The 16,469-nt window shown below is 32.7% G+C and overlaps 1 protein-coding gene across 2 annotated transcripts in view; it reads right to left on the bottom strand.

Moving 5' to 3' along the window:
• Positions 1-16,469, bottom strand: part of LOC128550396 (uncharacterized) — an 84,808-nt gene that overhangs the window by 16,249 nt on the left and 52,090 nt on the right. The gene's annotated exons all lie outside the window — the stretch shown is intronic.

Consider the following 16,469-nt stretch of genomic DNA (forward strand, 5'->3'; position numbering starts at 1 on the left):
GCATTTTACATGTCTTAACATTTCTATAACACTTTCCGAGCAATAATCGATTGAAACTGTTAAATTCATTGAATTACTTCCAATTGAAACATCAATTGCAGGCATTGAGCTAATAAATAATCATTTGTTTAATAAATCGCAAATTATATGAAAATGTTTACTATAAACAAGTTAATAAATAGTTTCCCTTTGTAAATATCAAACGAATATTAGAGTCTTAATTTGATTAGCACAATCATTCATTGTCAGGCTTTATTGTTATATACAGATGTAGAATGGGTATTATTGATATCCTTAATTAGATAACTTTTGAGATATTTATTGCATTTCTTTGCTAAGATCAGAAAAAAAAGTCTGTGTCTCTCGGGCACATGCAATATTAAATAAAGAATGGCAAAAGTGAATAATGCTACATCATGTGTGCCCCTTAGAACTATGAAAGTGGATTCTTCTGGAAAAAAGAATGAACTCCATAATCATAAAGGACAAGTTCGAGAGACTTTGCACGGGGTGTACTTGCAGATATATAAAGACAGAGACCTTACACGCACAAAACTTTCAGTCGTATTAAGTTGACCAAAGGTGAATATTTTATATGAGACTTTCGACCTGATATTAAGAACAAAATCATGCTGTATTATATGTTGTGTTTGACAGCAATAAGATATTGATTATAACAAATGAAACGTTGCTATTAGATACATGCATTTTGATGCAACGCAATATCTATAACATTTGAAAATAGAGCAATTAAAATCTGTACTATAAATGAAGTTTCAAGTATGACTTATACGCTATGCTACATGTATTGTGACACTTCTATAAATGATTAAAATGGACAATATTTACTGAATATTTCAAGATATTTTATCAAATTATATCGTTAGTATATGCCTAAGCATAAACTAGCAATATAACTTAAAATGTAAGTTCATCCATTTTATTCAGAAGGTATTCAATTGCTTTTGCGAAAGTTTGTTATGTAAATCCAAAAGCTTTCCATGATTTGCAGATTCAATATTTCTGTATTATTGACTTAAAGTAGAGGAAAATACATTGGAAATAATTTGACAACTTGACGTCTGATCTTACATTACTATTTTACAGTTTTAAAGAAAAGCCATAAGTCTTTAAAACTAAATACTGAAGAATTAATTCTAAGACAAATCTAATAATTATACATATAAAATATTTAGTAAACTTCAAAGGCTACAATTTCTGACCTTCCTCAATCATACAGTTAATTTTAGTCAGAAATGAAAAGAAAGACCACGATATCTAACCTAGAATATTTTAAATGATTTAAATGCTTGAATCATTTTCTGTTACAGTACTTTCAATGGAACTTTCTCTCAATATCAGTTTTGTATCTGGTAAAAAAAAATCCCAGTACTTAAATTGAAACCCTTAGAGTGCTGTTTACTTATATATTTGTAAGTATTTGTAAATACATCAGTACCGTGAATACACGTAGTCTAAAACATGTTTTTATGTTCACACACAATTTGCAGTACTAATACTTGCAGCTGTGACGTTTGGGCGTAATATACCTCTTACTTGATGTGTTTGACAAAACCAGTTTAAATATCTGAGATTACCAAATGAATAAGTTTAAATGTATCCTGTCATGTAAGTTCTTTTTTATTTTTTGTTTGTTCTGCAGTAAGACTGTTTATGGAAATTTCAAAGCAAAAGAAAAATCACAGAAATTGTTATTTGAAGCGTTTTGCAGAGATTTGCAACAAATAAACAGAAAACAACAACATCTCTATGTCTTTTTTTTCAGTTCAGGCAACATTCAAATGGCCTTTAGAATTGTGAACGATATCCCTTAAGGCTTCGAAAGAAACAACTAAACGAACAGAATAACTCTACAGCGTTCTTGACAGGTTTTCTTAACCTTTACCCTGCTAAATGTTTAAAATGGACTGGTCCATCATTCAATTTGGGCACTATCATTAACTATTCGAAGGAGTGTTAAAAATATACTGACTGAATAGCGAACAGTGCAGACCATGATCAGACTGTACGGATGTGCAGGCTGCTCTTGGTCTGCACTGGTCGCAAAGGCAGAATCACTTGCCACCGGCAGGCTAAATGTTGATGTATGCTTATATTTAGTAAAATAACATATTCCAAATTAAACAGAACCTGAATCTTCTCTATAATCAAAAATAATGATATAACAAAATTAAAATGAATAATTGCACATTTGTGCAGGCAGCTGCCCAATTATTGTGGTTTTAGAACATTGGAGGCAGAATTTATTGCTAATTTGCGCCGGTTCGTTTTGAATTACATTTTACCAAATACTTCCCACGCTGAATAATACATCACTGCAACATAATTTGAACAAAAGCGATGTTGTCATCTTTAAATTGTAGCACATAGCAATTTTCCTTCTATCATTTCAAACACGTAATGAGCTATAATACAAACTGATTATTTTAGTGATCACCTGTTATTTTCTTGTAAAACGCGTGATTTTCTGGTTAACATGCTATTTCCTTGTCTTGTTCGAAAATAACAATATTTTAAAACAAATGACTAAAGCAAGATATCATCGTAAAACAGATATTTGTTAAAATAATGCAATATCATTGTCATAAATTAGAGAAAGTGAAATTGTATTCATTGCTATAGTTATATGGAGCTCACAGAGTTAGACGTATACGAGGTATCATGAAATAATGGAACATATCACATCGCTGTGGAAAATGCTGACTGGCTATAATTTAAAATATTTGTTTTTAACCATGCTTTGTTAAAGATATGTTTGTATTCTGAATGTAAACTTTAAATGAAGCGAAAGTGTCTACATGTAATATTGATAAATATCAATTTAATAGTTAGTGAATGACATTTCTGCGAGAAAATATATTAAACCCCGATTTTTAGGAGGATGTTGTTCATACATTTCTTAACAATTTTGGTCATGGCAATTGCCGACAGAATTTTTTTAATTTGTAAAAGTTTTATCAAAAGAGGTTATATCCCAACTGCTTTGAGACACATCGCAAATTGTGTGTTCTTTTGAAGATTCACGTTACGATAGTGATAGATAAATCGGTTAGATTTGCCAACCGAATAATCGGCATAATCGGACAAGCCAGCCGATGCGATTAATCGGACATAATCGGATAATCGGTTAGTTTAGTTGCATATCTATAAGTTCACCTTTACATTGGTTATAAACATTCACAATGTATGTTTTATATCATTTCTTAAGAAATGAACCACACAGAGATTAAATACCTTATTTCTATTGTATCTGATATGCAAAGACCCTTCATTAACACAAGTAAGTTAACAGCGTAAAAAGTACAATATTTTTGAAGATAGTAAACTTCAAATCAGGTACTCCTCTAAATTTCACCAGGATGCAGACAGACAGTATTAATCAAGTGATATTGTGTTATTAAACTAAAAATTATATTGAGATCAGCAAAAGAAAAGTAATAACGATTTATCAATTCTTAGTTAACTACTGGAATTTTTTCAATCTCACAAAATTCAAAATACTTTTGTTTACGTTAGTCTTACGACATGCTTTGCATACTGCTATACTAATGTCCAGAGTTTGGGACGATGGTCTCCCCGGCTAAATTTTGTAAAAGTCAAATACCTTCCAAAATCTGGGTGATTATAGATGATTTCGAGTTTTCCGAGACATTTTCAACAAACGTGTTGGAAGCCATTTTTGTAGAAGAGAAGTTTCCCTTGGCGTAATTGCCCCCAAAGAACCGTAAATACCAGAAAGAAAGAGGTCAGAAACAACTAAATTATCCATTTAGGGTGCCAAGTAATTAATCGGTCACGAAAATGTGAAGTCGGCGATCGCAATCATGAATGCAACGCCGACGATTATCCGATTGTCGCCGATTGTCGGCCCATCACTACTTTACGATTCCTCTTTGTTTATCTGTAAGGGAACAGGCAAGTACGAGGCCCTTGTAGGCAGTTTTTAAACCCCAACTAAGCTATGTTGGTATCTTTCTTCTTGCTCGGTTTCTTTGGCACTTAAATGTGTTTCTGTCAATGCTCTGTCTTCTGCAAAGGCACAGAGTATTACTTTACAGGAGCATTTTTTGTGATTTACTTGAAAACGTATGTGGTGTCTTTGATTCATAAACATGATCAGGAAAGAAATCAAATCTCGCAATTAGAAATCTGTATCCAGAGACATATTACAATCAGAATTCGGTCAATTAAATAACATTGTAGTGAACTCGTCCAATGTCAATGATCTTGTGTGAGTTCACTAGAATCATGTCCGACATTGTTCAGAAACATGCCCCTCTAAAGGAAAGAACTATTCTCTGTAGACCGACAGTTCCTTGGTACTCTGGATACCTGAAACAGCTGAAACAATACAAACGATCAATAGAAAAAATCTTTATGAATGACAACTCTGACCTTTCAAAGAAAGTGTATAGTGGTGTAAGAAATGTATATAGTGCTGAACTTTCTAGGACCAAGGATGAGTACTACCAGAACAAGATTGGAGAAGCAGAAGGAAACATCAAAAAGCTATATGCTGTAACATCCGATTTACTGGGAAGGTCGAAGGACAATCCGCTCCCATTACACACAAATGCAGTATCTTCGGCAAATTACTTTCTACGATACTTTGCTGATAAAATAATCAAGTTGAGAAATGATCTTGACAACATGTCAACTGAAACACACAATGGTAATTCTTCCTACTCAAATCCACCTGTGATTATGAATACATTTACTGCGTTCAAACCACTTTCCGAAAACGTTATTTTGAAACTTGTATATGCATCAACATCTACAACTTGTGAACTTGATGTGATACCAACTAAGAAATTAAAGGAGCATTTTTCACAACTTGCTCCCGTTGTGACAGAAATTGTAAATCGATCACTGCTATCTGGTGTGTTCCCTGAGGAATGGAAAAGTGCTGCGATAAAACCTTTGTTGAAGAAGAAAGGTCTCCCACTTGAACTGCAAAACTATCGCCCAGTGTCAAATTTAACATTCCTCTCCAAAATTCTTGAAAAAGCTGCACTAAATCAAATCAACAAGCATATTGAAGCTAACATTCTCCTCCCAGCTTACCAAAGTGCCTATAGAAAATATCATGGGGTTGAAACAGCAATGGTCAAAATGTATAATGATCTTTTGGAAACCATAGATGAAAATCAAATAACAATCGTGGTCATGATCGACATGAATGCAGCGTTCAATACCATCGATATCCCGATACTGATTTAAATCCTTCAAGATGACTTTGGTATAAATAGCACTCCCTTGAAATGGATAGAATCTTACCTCACGAACAGAACAATGAAAGTTTTAGTCAAACAGTCAGCATCTGACACAGAGCCACTGAGGTTTGGTGTCCCGCAGGGTTCTTGTGCCGGACCTGTGATCTTTACCCTGTATATATCGGCTCTCGACCGAGTGGTTTAGAAATATCCAGCTGATCTCTATGGATACGCGGACGACCACAATATTGCGTTAAAAAATCAAGCGGGAAATTCTCAAAATGAGACAACTGTTCTTCAACAACTCGACAGTTGTCTAAATGAAATCATAAAATGGATGACAACCTTCAAACTGAAAATGAATCAGTCTTAAACTGAAATTATTATGTATGGAACAAGACAATAGTTAGCGAAATGGAACATCACAAGTGTAAACGTTGGTGGGTGCGACGTAAAATGCGTCGATCATGTCAGAGACCTAAGTATATCTATGACCAATACACTGAACTTTGACCATCACATTCAGAAAAAGTGTCAGATAGCTCATGTGCAGTTACGAAACCTTAGGGCTATACGGAAACATCTCACACAAAAGTAAACTGAATCATTAGTGCATGGATTGGGTCATTCTCACATTGACTTCTGCAACAGTTTATTTACAGAAATTCCAGCCAACCAAATCAATAAACTACAGCGAGTCCAAAATCATGCCGCCAGAGTAGTCAAGAATGCTTCATATGAAAAACCAAGTACCGAACTTCTGAAAGAATTACACTGGCTTCCAGTTAAGGCTAGAGTCTTGTTCAAAGTTTTAATAATAGTCTTCCGTGTCATCAATGGTACAGCTCCAGTATATCTGAGGGAAATGTTTGTACGTACTCGACAACGATACAAACTTTGATCACAAAGTGACTCTAACTTTAACATCCCTAGACGGCGAACAAAATTAGCAGACAGATCTATGGCAGTCGTTGGTCCCAAATGGTGGAACGATCTGACATTCAGTCTGAAGCCAGCTTTAGATCAAAACTGAAAACACATCTATTTAGGCAGTTTCATGAACAATGAGTGTAGTCTTGTTAAAATACAAAATATCAGAAGTGGTGTAAAATAGTATTTATACATATCTAAATCTTTAAATCTAAGTTCTAGAATCCTGTTCATATTTTGTATGTATATATGTTAAATGTGTGTTATGTAACTGTAAAGCGCAATAGAATAATTTATATTTTTTGCGCTATATAAATGCCACGTATTTGTATTTAAACACGCTTTAAATTGCTATTTGGTTTCATCCCATGATCAGAATTCGTATAATGTCATGTATTTTTATTTAAATCATTATAAAGGTTGAACATATTACACGTATGTGTATGTAAATGACTCTGTTATTTTGCCGACAAAAACATCTGCAGAATATTCTAACACGATCCGCAGCAGTTGCTATATAAACATATAGTGAAATCGCCTATACATAAATCTACGATAAAATATAGCTCTTCCATTCCACCCTACGATTGTAACATGACTGTGAGATTCTACTCTGCTTCTGTTATATGCCGACTAAATATTCGACTTTTTCAGTGCTATGTAGTAGTAATAAAAAGTACATCAAATTTTCTGAAACAAACAATTTCTAACTGATGAATTTATTTGTTTATATTTTTACCGTAAGAAAATGTTTCAGCCCGGTAAGTTTCAACTTCAACACCAGCGGCATCTGTCTGGTCGTGTGTGTAGTTTACAATTTCTGCGTTGTAGGCACCACAAATGTCAACTAGATTCTACTTTGACAGTAAATAAATTATAATTCATGTTCCAATCTTCCAGACTCAAGTGTTTACGTGTTTATATGCCGCCGCAATTTTCTGGCGTGTATGTTTCAGTGCCATCATGTTGGTGACGTGCACTATTTTTAGAAACTGCATAATATAAACTTTGAATGAAGTATTTACTTCTGATTTCTATATCCGACCTTAGATGTTATTGAAAATAACATTTTTACAGAAGTAACGACTTAATACTTTAATTAAAATTTGCTGAATATCGGAAAATTCCGTTTTATGCAACGCGTTCCATTCGTGGGGAGGTTTTTATAATAGGATATGGCCAGCCGAATGACATATCGAGCTAAAATGTAGTGCTGTTAAATGCGAAGAATTTGCGTGGTTAGAATCGAAATAATAAATATGTTCCAATAATTTTATCAGTTAATAAAATATGGGCAGTCGTTCGGATGCGAATATTAAATCACTCGTGCTACGCACTCGTGATTTAATTATTACGCATCCGAACTCCTGCCCATATTTTATAAACTGATAAAATATAGGCACATATTTATTATTTCTTAAATAAAATCACACATTAACTCCAATTCTGTATACAAGAATAAAACTATAATCAATAATAATGCCCGTCGTTATGAACTTTACCTCATGGTTAAGCTTACGCTGTCTTAAATGAAGTGTAACATTTTACGAAAAAGCATTAACCTATATCGAGTTAAAAGCAGTAGTTAATGGTCCATTGACAACTGCAATGTTACATCGATCACTAAATAAATTTACAGCATTCCAAGAAAGCATCAAAAGGGAACTTCCAACATGAGGTTAATAAAACGGAAGTGCACATAATAGGCACATGCTCCCAGCTTAAATAAATGATAATTAATTAAACCTAAATTAAAATGTCTACAAAAGTATTGATCAAGCAAGAATGACAGTTTATGTACGGTGTAGGATATATACTTATCGAACACACTATACATTATTTTCATTCTTGCAGAAAATATTCATAAAATAAATAAGTCTTTCATGACATCCCTTCGATACTGTTGTATGATGTAAATAGACGTTTATACATATACACTTTTAAGAAAACATTACTTAACAAAATGTTCATGTATGTGATACGTGTACGAAACACTTCTTATCCATTTGAATACAAAATCGATTACTCAACAAATGCATTTCAATACAATTGAAAAAGAAAGAACTGTAATGAATTCTATCATGCAGGAGCGACCTTCTGTAGAATCTGTTGCTGGATGACGTCAAATTTCGTGTAACGACTGATTCGCTTATTGCATACTGTATAGATATAAGTATTGGAAACTACATTTATTTACGAGATTATTAGATAAGTTGTACATAAAGATATCCCACACTATACGGTATTTGCATTTTGCAACGCAAATAATATTTTAACACTTCTAAAACTATAACTCTTATAATAATGTAATGTATTGTAAAAAAAAATGTTTTATTAATTTCTAGTAGACTGTTTACAAATCTTTATAAACTAAGAGATTTCCTGGCAGTGACCTCTTTGATATCAATTTAAAACGTTCTGAAATTAAACTTATACAGAACAGATTCTCTGCCATAAGTTTGCATTCATGCAAATTACATACTTACTGCTGTGCAAATTATACGACATCACATTTAGTGTTTTAGTTGTATAATAATGATTACTGAATACTGCGGACATGTTTATATGCCTGCTACATGTTATACAAAAACATTCTCTGATAAATGTTATTTTGTAAAGGAAAGCTTACATCTTTAAAACGTTAATAATAATTATCATACTGTTAAACATTCTGTTTCATGGATTTCTAGAAGACGTTTGACACCAGCAATTTCCTGGCTGTGTCTTCCCTGATAGATTAAATTGTACTGCTTCGTGCAAGCGGTGTTATTTTGTACAGATATTATGTATGATACAATCCACAATGCAATCGACGTTCAGAATTTAGTCACTTCCGACATGTAACGAAGTTTCTACTGATAATTAAAAGCATATGTTGTTCCATTTTTATCATTTTACAATATGGTAATATGTACGTTTAGTACAGGAAAACAGCTTTTCATGACTTAGACAGTAACATGTAGTTATATACTACAATATACTACAATGTAACAAAAACTACATTATAATATTGGAGATCAACGGTACTAAATGGCATTTAACTCGACTGTAGCATTTTGATTTACTATGAAATGAATGTATCAGAAAAACGTATATTCCTGATAAGTCCTGATGGAAAGATAATAGCTGTTAATTAGTCTAAAGTCTTCGAGAAAAAGAAACCTCGGCCGGTCACTCCGCCACGCTCCGTTTTCCTCCTTATCGGTTTCTTTTTCACGAAGAATTCACTTCATAAACTCCATCTATAACATAATGATTAATAATTACACATAATTCCTTTTCTTGCTATGCATAAAATATTCATGACATTGTTCTAAATAGAATGAAACGTGTTCGGGCTTACGCAGACGATACTAAAGAAAAAGTCACATTCACATTACCACCACAACATAATGGCTGTAGAAATATGTATCGAAAATCTGTAAAAGAATAGTTTCAGCAGACCGCGTATAAATTGTAGGATTTGAGGTTTGCTTTGTTACGCCATGTAACAGGAATATGACACTTAGAGGTGTCAATTCCACGACGCAAAGAACAATCGTGTAAATAAAAAAGTTCATATCTACCTTGAAACGATAAACGCTGCCAACTACGTTAGACAAATAATTTGGAGTCAGTGTTTAGAACGTTTTGGTTTAAGGTAATGGACCCATAATGAAAATCGTTTATTTCTGTTCGATTACGTAGTCTCAGTATAGGACTTCGGCATTCTCCGTCTGGTTGGTTGCTCATACAAGCTGAATAAGCAGCCGGAGAATGCCGAAGTAACATTGGGATATTACGTCATCAAACGTAAATTGCCGATTGTTATTATGGGTCCATCACCTTAAATCAATATCTGTGTTAAACACAATATGCATTTCAAAATAAGTACCTTACGTTTAATTCAAAATACTTGAATACCAGAAAATAGTTGGAAGTAAAAAGCATACTAGCAAAAAAGAAACCAAAAATGTTATAATTATTGACTTCAAGGAATTTCGCTTTCATTGAAGTAAAAACATCTATTCGTGATGAAAAACATAAATATTATAAAGATACAAGTTTCTTAATGGCCTATAGCCGTCATTCATTTATGTTTCTTTAAATGCTTTTTTTTTCACAGTATAAGCAAGTAATAAAATTTGGACTTGATCTGTGAATAATTTTTAAAATTTTTATAAAATTTGATATCATTCTGAAAAAAAAATCTGAAAAGCATTTGCCATGCTGTGTGGCGGCCTTAAAAAGTCGCCCCGACTTCATCTCAGTGTTGTTATATTTTCTGGTCCATCAAGATCATTGATTTCAACTCATTTAGATTTGAAGATTGAATACTGCTTAAGCCGGTGCTAGAGGGCGTGGGCAGTGTTGCATTTTCTATTACTGCTGATGAACAGACTCAATCAAACCGAGTCTGCAATTTTCACTGTTTGCCTTGTTCTCGGTGCTTCCGAGGGCTCTACTTTCCAGATTTTATTGTTAATGCTTAAACATGTAACTCATGGTATAATCTAAATATTAAAAATAAATATATATTTCTGTATCTCGAACAAGTGTTTTCAAACAAAATCTATATTATGTAGCTAGAAAGAAGTTCTCGCGACTAACACTTCAAACCAACTTTCAGATTATTAACATTTTGTAATATGACGTTTAGTTTTCAGATAAACAATTTATTGCATGTGCTAGTTCACCATCCTTAGACATCAAATTTAATCAGTCCAGTTTCACCTGATTAAGTTGCTGAAAATAAAGAAATGTACGGCGAAGTCGTATGTAACATCAACATATAGCAGGGCAGAACGAAAAATGAGGCAGTTTGTTACAAATTAGGTAGTTTACTATTTTACGATTTCTAATAACATTTAAATTCAGAATTTTAGAAATAAACTGTGCTTATGGAGAACAAAAACTGTTTAAACTTTGATATGTGTCTAAAGCTTAAAAATACGACGCTACAATTTGAACCCAACTCAACAGATCAACTAAATAAATTCAATTACCTCAAATAAAACATCTAAATAAATTCAGTTACCTCCAATAAAATGTTTAATTTAACTGAATCACCTCGAATTGCGGTCAATCATTGTTCCGAGGGTTGAACGGGAAACTATCTTAACTCGTATTAAATAAAGGAGTTACAGCATTTTCCCGTTCTATCCACGATTTGTTTAAAAGTTGCAAATTATCTCACTGTGTCTATTGAAAGCCAGTCAATTGATATTTCCCTAAGTAAACATCAAAACTATATTAATGTCTGAATCCAATATTTCATTAATTCCTTGTCAGGTTCTATTGATACTTAAAGCCATAGGAGCGTCATTATTGACATCCGTAATCAAAAGGCTTATGATATAAATCCTTTATTCGGAAAATTTGTCTGTGTCATACACATCTGCGCTATGAAAATTAATAAATGAATTGATATCAAAACACACAATTAATAATAAATATAAACAAAATAATGAATAATAAAATAAGATTAAATAATAATCATTTTTAGTAAATAATTGTAGTGAGAGATAGTGCAAACCCACTGGCAGACTTCCCCTGGCAGACTTCCATAATATAAGTATTAATTAAATATATGATCTCATGGCTAAGTACGAGGAGACTTTGTAGTTGCTATGAAACGTTGAGGTTTACTCGAAAATAGTAATTTGAGAATATATAAAAAAATCTTGACATTTTAGAATTTTGTGCCGTTTCATTTAAGTCGTATTTCATTTGATTGAAAAAGGCAAAATGTTACAGTTCATTTCTGGCTTAAGCTGATAATAATTCATACTTCAAAATATGCAACATCATTATTTGTAATATCGATTTCATAAAGAGAAGTATATTACTAAATTAAAATATCGATTATTAGTAATGAGACGTTGCTATTAGATACATAAACTGTGATAATATGGATATAATTCCAGACTCAACCATAATCAGATATGCTGTAAAAGACGTTTATTACTTTGATTTACACGCCACTGTGACTGAAACAGTTGTATGATAGGTTAAAAACGACAACATTGTAAAGATAAGACTGATAGAAATATTCCAGATATTTCATCAAATTATATTGTTGTTATAAGTCGAAACGCAATGAACAAACTAACTTAAAATGTAATGCGATTGATTTTATACAGAACATACTTCCTTGTTTTCATGAACATTTGTTTTAGCATATTAGAAGGCTTTCCCTGATCCTTAAAATCAATTAAGTAAATTTCTTTTTGAGTCATAACATCAATATCTAATGCAGAATCATATAAGAAGTATTGACATTAAGCCGAGTCTCAGATGAACAGATAAAGAGAATTCCATTTAATACACGTGACAAAATCCGTTAAAGAAAATTACGTACAATAAACGGTAGTATATTTTGTGCAATGGAATATTTTTAAATGTAACTAAAGCACTGAGCATTTTTTTTACTTTCCATTATAAGGCTTCTATGATTACATACAAGTCTATGCAGATGTGTATTCCGCCGAATACATATGACTTACAAACATGTTTAAAAATTGCATCAAAAGATCAATTATTTATGCTCTGATTTATTTTAAATTATTCTGCTTCTATAAAGCTGAAACTATAGATTGTAGTTCATGCATCAAGTCCTTTTTTCAAGTTAACTCACATCTGTGAAAGTTAAACAGAGAAAAGACTTAATTGATTCTAAAATCGCAAATGGAAACAAACAAGGATTCTCTGACCAAAGCAGCACACAAAAAAACTGACTGTTTCTTATCCCACTGTTAAAATTTCGTGACATATAGCGCTCAGTTTATGAGTTTATGAAAAGCAACACCCAAACAAATATTAAAAAGTGTCAAACATAAAGCTGATTACCTATAGGAAATAAGGTCTACAAAAATCGTTAAATTAAATTTTAATTAGAAACAGAAAGGGGTCAATTCAGAGTTCGATTTATGGCTACAATATTCCGTAATATTGTAGAATATATTTGAGAAGGTTTTTTTCTAAATTATGCAGTGAACTTTAATCAGAAAACAATCAAGATATCCAACCTAAAATAATTAATAATACTGAGAAAGACAATGCAATCAGTTAAGACAAAATGATTGATTGATATCTGCTTTGACGAATCGATCGCTCTTAATAAAAATTAAGATTAAATATCTTACAGAGAAAGCTCCGTTCACGTGTTGCATATCTCAGCACCATGCTTATGCCGACGCATACCTAAGACTGTGGAAATGCACCCAAATATCAATTGTATTTCAATTTCGTTTACGCTATCCTCCATTTATAAAACTGAAACTATAATTCATCATGTTCCTTGAGCGTTTGACGATTATTTGTGAATTATTAAATTATGATTTGAGCACGTTAAAACGACATTTTACAAAGAGAACCTTACTTTTAGAAAAGGAATTCTAAAAGGTGTCAACAACAATATACGAAATTTATATGTCTATTCATTTAATAAAAGTGGAATTTGGTACAAATACTATTAGGAATTACAAATAAATTGTACGTGTGTGTGTTCTAAGTATATAAACAGCATTGATGTGTACATATGGGGTATACCTTGACCGTGGTGTAGACAAATGTAAGGGTATATGTGTTCTTCTCTTTTGCTGCTTAATTATGAATGCGTAAAACCCGCTTTTGACAAACATTTTGTTCTGTGTATGAAATTTATACCATGTTATGCTGTATACCCTAGTGCTTTGTTTAGATATCAGCATAAAACAGACATCTTGGAAAGGAATTCTCTGTCAATAAATTTAGAAAGTCACAAAATACTTGCCAACAAACTTATTCTGGTCTTTCAGGATTAGGTTTACAGTTTTGTATCGAATTACGAAATTAAACTATGCATCATGATGAGTCCTGAATGTATTATAATATAACTGTTAAGTATTTGATAGCTAATGTTTTTGATATAATATGATGATTTTCACATTTATCAGGGACATCTGTACATTTTGAATGGTACCAAAATGTATATTAAGTGTATGGAACAGTAACGTTTAAATAGAAGATGGGTAAATGATCTTCAAATGTCTTTTGATTTTGACTTTTAACCTAAAAGCTTCCAGTTTTATATTTGTTTTTGTTTAAACTAGCTTCAATTAAACGCCCAGGAATACAAAGCATATGATACAGGAACCGCTTTAATCTTTATAAAGACAAATAATGCAGTTTTTTTTTTCAACGTTACTGAAATACGTTGTTTACTGTTATAACATCCATTCGTTTCCCGTTTTCTCATTTTTTTTTTAAAATCATATTCAAATATCAGACTGAAAGATGTTTATTTCTTGTCTGTCTTTTACAAAATATGGGATTATCATGGGGTTGGTTTATCAGACATATCTGGATTATTGACATTTTTGTAATACTACATTTATGGATCCTTTCCTGAATGGAATGGTTTAAATGACATGTCAAGTTTGTTTGTAATCCGTTGTTTGATTAGCACGACACCTCCTGGTTTTAATTTTTGAGGTAGTGCCCACTGAGATTTGTCTGCGAAAATCTCAGTTTCTATCCCCTGGTGTAAAAAGGAAATGTCATTAGCTTTCAAAGGAAATTGAGTTACTTTAGGTTTCAGTTTTATACCAAACAGTGTTCCGCTTGAGCCAGGAACGTTGATAATTGCAGCGCCTCCGAAAGCGGAAAAATAGACAAATGCATCAGTTTGCTTTTTTTTCTTGCGTAGGCTGTTTGACTGCTGTTATTAGTGCTCATATTATTCCTTCCGATGATACCATTTTCGGCATGATACAGTGGCATTACTTGTCCTAGCATCAATTTTGTCAGGATCAGCTGAGATATTATATTCTTTAAACATGTTGCCATCGAAACACAATTCTTGGACCAAAACTGACACTTCTTTTCATGTAAAACCACTGTCCTTCGACCTTTTGTCATGCTCCTTTTTAAGTAAATATCTTAATATTCATGTACGTTCATATTCCGTTCAAATCTTTCTTAAGAGCATTTTGAAAATCTCTCGGGCACTGGATGCTTTGAAATTTCTGGCATGTATTACAATTTGTAGAAATTATATCGCATTTAACTAAAAATACACTGTATATGGACCTATCTTGTGATGTTTTCTTGTTGACACAATTTTGTTTTGTTGCACGTTTTGCATCAACATGTAAACTTTTATACAGTCAAACCTGTCTATAAAGACCACCCTTGGGAGAGCCAAAATGTGGTCTTTATTGGGAGGTGGTCTTTATTCACATGTTAAAACACACTGTAAATGTTAAAGTGGGAAACAACACATGTGGTCTTTAGAGCCAGGTAATCTCTGTTCAGAGGTGGTCTTTAACACAGATTTGACTGTATACAGTGTGGTCTTTAGAGCCAGGTAATCTCTGTTCAGAGGTGGTCTTTAACACAGATTTGACTGTATACAGTGTTCTTAATTCACATCACGTCGGATATTTTCTGGATCATTCTAAAAGTAGACCCCATGATTCCAAGGTACATGGCACAATGGATCGTGCCAGCAATAATCACCTGCTAAAAGTAAAGCTTTTTTCATCAGACTTGAGCCAATTTAAGCATACAAGACATGAAAACTATTGACATTATGGTATGTTTTATTGTTGTTTAGCTCTCGAATATGAACGAATATTAAGAGAACGATACAGGGTTAAAAGGAATAGTTAACGGTTCTTTGTTAACATCAAAGTTACATCGGTTGTTAATAAACATTGTAATACTGAGTATCAAAAGGCAATGTCCAGCATGAGATTAATCAAGAAGGAAAAAACATGCAATAAGCTCATATTTTTAATTAAAAACACATGTTAAATAATTGATTTTTGAACAGCAATGTTTATAACAATTTGGTATTCATCGACGACAATTTTTTAAACGATAGTTTACAAACGTAGAAGAAACTGTATTAACTGAATACAGTACACGTTATTTCTGTCAATAAAAGAAAAAACTACCGACGATAAAGCAATTGTGGCATGTTTAGGACATGCATTTTTTAGATTAAATTATCCCGGGCGCTCGACATCTTATCTCGAGCGCTTGACATAATTATTATCTTGTGCGCACGACATCTTTTCTCGTGCGTACATCTTATCTCGAGCGCATGACATATTATCTCGAGAGCACCACATTTTATCTCGTGCGCACGACATTTTATCTCGAGCGCACGACATATTTTATCGAGCGCTCTACATCTTATCTCGTGCGCACGACATCTTATCTCGAGCGCACGACATCATTATGTATATATAATAAAGGCCCTTTGTGCGTATTTAGGTCATCAGTAAAATATACGGACAAGTAGATAATTAAGGTCCCGCCTAATAGTATTCAGATGCT

This window comes from Mercenaria mercenaria, chromosome 17 (assembly GCF_021730395.1).
Source record: "Mercenaria mercenaria strain notata chromosome 17, MADL_Memer_1, whole genome shotgun sequence".
Lineage (NCBI taxonomy): Eukaryota > Metazoa > Mollusca > Bivalvia > Venerida > Veneridae > Mercenaria > Mercenaria mercenaria.